Source organism: Meles meles, chromosome 12 (assembly GCF_922984935.1).
Source record: "Meles meles chromosome 12, mMelMel3.1 paternal haplotype, whole genome shotgun sequence".
NCBI lineage: Eukaryota > Metazoa > Chordata > Mammalia > Carnivora > Mustelidae > Meles > Meles meles.
Window position 1 is genome coordinate 74,830,888 of NC_060077.1, and position 5,417 is coordinate 74,836,304.

The following is a 5,417-nucleotide window of genomic DNA, read 5'->3' on the forward strand; positions in this document are numbered from 1 at the left end:
CTTGAGAGGAAAGCGTAACAGCACACATGACACATTATCTGTTCTTCATCCTTTAAATGTTTTTCGAAGAGATGGGTACTTAAGAAATGTCTAATCATTCACTTAACAGGTGTTACTAAGCTTCCAAAAAGAGTCTTATATATTGAGCTTATCTGATCAGAGTTTCCTATGTCAAAATGTTGTTTGGGCTAGATGAAAATAAAATATTGTGAACATTGCTGAAAATTCATTTATTCACTTCGTATTTCTTGAGCAGGTTCTCTGTGTGAGGCACCTTAGGAAGCAGTGAGAACACTAACAGAATCTTAGCAATCATAGTAATAGTAGCAACAGGCATGTCAGAAGCATTATCTTTGAGTCCCAGGTGTCTCATTCAATAGTTGGGGCAAGTCACTTAACCCATCTCCCTTCTCCATAAAAATGTAGCCAATAACCCTTGCTTACCTTGTGGGTTTATTGCAAGGATCTCTTAAAATACACACACACACACACACACACGCACACACACACACACCAATTGCTAAGCTACAGAACGTTATACACATCACTTCTATGTTATTGCTATTATCAATACACCATTTTATGCTTCTGATGTATTTAGTGTTGCTTCCCATTCTTCTGTATGCTGCTTGTTCATAGAAGATCTATCTTCTGTCCCTCAGTTATGCAAAGGGAAGGCATTAAAAGTCCTGCAACCTTCGCTTCTTGGCCTTTTGGCTAAGATCAAGTGTAGTATCTGTTCTGATCAGTTTAATATCTGATATGTCCTCTATCCGAGGACAATATATTAAATGGATTTTTGGAATTAGGAGATGGAATAGGAGCTTGCTCCGTCCACTCCACACATCGACCTGGTATTGCAATACTTCCAGGAATGGTGCACCCCCTTCGGGGGAACTAACTGTTGTACAAAAATTAGAACTGGGATAGAACTTTATTTCGGCAATTCTTTACTGCATTTGGTCTACCTTGGGGTAGTTTACTGAGTACGAAGGAAAATACCGTTTTAAAAATAAATAAATAAATAAATAAATAAATAAAAGTCCTGCAACCATTCTCCAGCCAGTAGCTGACTCATTCTGATCTGCCAGCTTTATCAGACCCTCTTAGCCCATCACACAAGTAACCTGCGTCATGGGATTTGAATAACTGTGCTCCAGACTCTCACCATCTGCTAAGAGAAATGTGTGCCAAATTACTCAGGCAGAACTCGCTTGTAGGGTCACATATACAGGGTGAAGAGGGAGAGGGCTCAACCAGTGCCAGGAAGCAAAGCAAGAAGACATAGGGCTCTCTTACATTTCCCATTAACTTTGTTGATATGGCCCTACTTGACCTTTCCTTGGCTGTACCTCCCTCTTTCCCCCTCAGCCAAGGGAAAGGCTGCTAGGTCTCCCAATGACTTTGACCACATGTGTACTATGGGTTAGCATACAAGGGGGAGGTCTGCTGGGTACTAGTCAGGGTGGCCATCCACAAGCACTAATAAGGCACATTTGAACCCAAAGAACTATTGTGCTTTCAGCAACCCTGTGGCTATTATTAAATATAATTGTTGTTAGTAACCAAATTCAAGTTTATTGATTTTAATTGGGTAATGCAATTAGCAATTTGAGAATCCAACTATGACTTTCCCTCAAGAACTAACACTTAGGCCTTAAAAAAAAAAAAAAGGAAAGAAAGAAAGAAATGTCTCCATTATAGAAGTTGGTATGTGCCTGGGGCAGTGCCTGCAATTCTGAGGTGATTTATTTTGAAAACATGCATGACTTTTCCAAGAGTTCTAGTAGATTTCACAAAGAGATCTTTTCATTTCCACTTATTTTTAATCAGTCTTGATGAGGTATATTGCTATATCGGGTTAAATAGTGTCCCAAAAATACTGCCCCCCCAACTTTATGTCTACCTAAAACCTCAGAATATGACCTAACTTGGAAATCAGTCTTTGTAGGGTTAATCAAGTTAAAGTGAGGGGGGCTCTAGTCCAGTGGTTGGTGTCCCTTTAAGAAGAGGGCAGTCTGGACACAGAGATATGAAGAAGAAAATGCCATGCGTAAATGGAGCAGAAGGGGGTTATGTAGCTATCAGCTGAGTTATTGCCTACAGACACCAGAAGTGGAAGAGCCAAGGAAAGATTCTTCCCTGGATCTTTTAGAGGGAGCAGGTGCCTGCCACATTTTGATTTGGGGCTTTTAGCTCCCAGATCTCTGAAAGAATAAATTTCTGTTGCTTTAAGCCACCCAGTTCGTTAATGGCAGTCTTAGGAGACTAACATCATTTCATAAAATAATATGCAGCAGTTTTAAGTGTGCAGTCCGATGAGTTTTAAAAAATATATACACCAGGTAACTCCTACCAAAATCAAGACAAAGAATATTTTTATGAGCCTAAAGAGTTCTCCTTTGCCCCTTCCCATTCTATCCCCCCTGTTGCCTCCTGGCACAAACCCAGCCTCAGAAAACTTCTGGCTGCTTTCCATCAGTAGATCTATTCTAGAATATCATAGAAATGGAATCACATAGTGTGTACTTTTCTATGCCTAGCTTCTTTGCATTCAGCCCAGTAGTTTTGAGATCCCTCCCTGTTAGAATTTTTTTTTCTACATCATCGAAGTAACTGAAGAGTCTTAAACAGCCAAGAAAATTTGTCCTGACAAAATCTTTTTGTTTTTCTAGTAAATTTCCCTGTTAGATATTGGCATTCCCCAGAGTACTAAGAACCTCCAAATCTCATTCAAAATTAGCATCATCTATCAGGAAAAAATAAAAATTTATTGATGCTTTGTGTTCATGAATTTTTCTTCAATATTTGAATAGTAAATGCCAGTAAAGAAACAGTCTGATTTCAGAACCTTCAGTCATCGCAGTAGTAGTCTGTTCCTTGTTATTGCTGAATAGCTTTCCAGTGCATGGGAACACCCCAATTTGCTTTATCTATTCACCTGTCGATAGACATTTTTGTTCTTCCTGTCTGAACTATTATGAATACAACTGTTAAAATATCTAAACACAGGTTTTTGTGTAGACATGTTTTCATTTCTCTTAGGAAATTTCTAGGAAAGTAAGATCACACGGGCCATACAGTACTTCTATATTTAATTTTATAAGAAACTGATGAACTCTTTTCCAAAATGGCTCTACTTTTTTGTATTCCCACCAGTAAGTTGTGAGAGTTCTGGTTGTTCACCTCCTTACCAATAGCTGATATTGTCAGCCTCCTTAATTGGAGCCATTCCATTGGGTGTATAATGGTATATCACTATGGTTTTAATTTTCATTTTTCAGTGGTTGAATATCTTTTATATGCCATTTGCATATCTTCTGTTTTGAAGTCCCTATCTAATCTTTTACTCATTTATTTAATTGGGCTGTTTATCTTCTTTTTATTGAGTTTTAAGTGTTCTTTTTTTTTTTAAGATTTTTATTTATTTATTTGATGGAGACACAGTGAGAGAGGGAACATAAGCAAGGGGAGTGGGAGAGGGAAAACAGGCTTCCTGCTGAACAGGGAGCCCGATGCGGGGCTCGATCCCAGGACCCTGGAATCATGACCTGAGCCGAAGGCAGATGCTTAACGACTGAGCCACCCAGGCACCCCTGAGTTGTAAGTGTTCTTTATAAAGTCTGGATCAGTGCTTTGTCTGATATATATGTACGAAAGGTGTAAACCACTCATACATAGTGGCTCACAATTTTGAACTTTACCATAGTGTAACATGACAACAACTGACTCACTGACAGCCGTTCTGGATCCATACACCATTCCTTTCTCCACATTCAGTGTCGTGTCCGATATATTACATGAGATATTCGATGCATTATTATAAACCAGGTTTTGTGTGAGATGATTTTCCCAATTGTAGGCAAATGGAAGTATTCTGAGCTTGTTTAAGGCTAGGCTAAGCTATGATGTTTGGTAGTCTAGATATAGTAAATGAATTTTTGACTTAATATATTTTCAATTAACGTGGGCTTATGGGGACATAACTCCATCATAAATCAAGGAAGATCTGTAGTGGGATACTTTCTCCCAATCTGGCTTTCCCTTTCTTTTCCTCGTTGTGTATTTCAAAAAGCAAAAGCTTTAAATTTTGATAAAGCAAATTTATCAATGTTTTTCAATTATTGTATATGCATTTTATGTTCTGTGAGATCATGATAAAATATATTAAATGTAAATATAAATATAAATTATATTTATTTTATATAATAAATTTATTTTATGTAAATATGAAAATTTTATTTATATATATATATCCAGTTCCTGGCACAGAGCTCCTGAAATCCTTGGAATTCCCTAAGTGATAAGAACGCTAGGAACAGTTTTCATTCTAATATTTGGTCTTTTTTCCAGTTCCTTATACAGGACTCCTGAAGCCCTTATAATTTCCTGGGTGATAGGGGTTCTTTTGTTCTAATGTGATAATTCAGAGTGGGCTACTTGATAGCTCCTGGATGAGCTGGTCACTGGAAGACCAAGCCATGATTAGAAGCTTGGAATTTTCAGCCTTGTGTCTTTTCATCTTGAGAAGGGAGAAGGGTTGAAATGGAGTTAATGATTGATCCTACCTAGTGATGAGGCTTTCATATAATCACAAAAGTATGGGGTTTGGAGAGCTTTCGGGTACACATGGAAATGTTGGAGAAGGGGATATCTGGAGTGAGAATCTCTGTGCCCCTTCCCACAAACCTTGCTATGTGCATCTCTTCTTCCTCTATATCCTTTATATCCTTTTATAATAAACCAGGACACGCCAATAAATTGTTTTCCTGAGTTCTATGTGCTGCTCTAGCAAGTTAATAAAACCCAAGAGAGGGTTGTTGGCTTCTAGCCAGTCAGAAACACAGGTGATGATCCAGACTTGTGACTTGCATCTGATGGAAGTGACAACAGTCTTGTGGGACTGAGCCTTTAACCTGTGGGATCTGATGTTATCCCTAAGTAGATGGTGTCAGAATTGAGTTAAGTTGTAGGACACCCAGCTGGATGTCCTACATGCAGAATTGCTTGGTGCGGAATAAACTCACATCCATTTGGTGACCAGAAGTGTCAGAAGTGAAATATTATGTGTAAAAGTAAAGAAGAGACACACAGGAGAAAGGAACGGAGGTTTTGTCTAACACGAGAGGGAAAAACTGGATAGTTTCTAACATATGTCCTAAGAAATTTTTTCTACCCCAAGCCTACAACTATGTAGCCCCATTTTCTTATAAAATGTTTTATAGTTTTAGCTTTATATTTAGTTCTATGATCCATATAAATTTAATTTTTATGTACAGTATGAGTTATGGTCAAGATCTACTTTTTTTTTTAACATGGATATTCAATACTTAAAGGAACATTTATTTTAAAAATAGACTTTCTTCATTGAATAACCTTGGCATCTTTGTTAAAAACAACTCCATCAACTACATATG

The 5,417-nt window shown here is 37.8% G+C and overlaps 1 non-coding gene across 1 annotated transcript; it reads left to right on the forward strand.

The window, feature by feature from the left end:
* Positions 1-697: 697 nt before the first annotated feature.
* Positions 698-888, forward strand: LOC123954818. The gene has a single exon (XR_006821175.1). It is a non-coding gene; the product is annotated as a U2 spliceosomal RNA (small nuclear RNA).
* Positions 889-5,417: the final 4,529 nt, after the last annotated feature.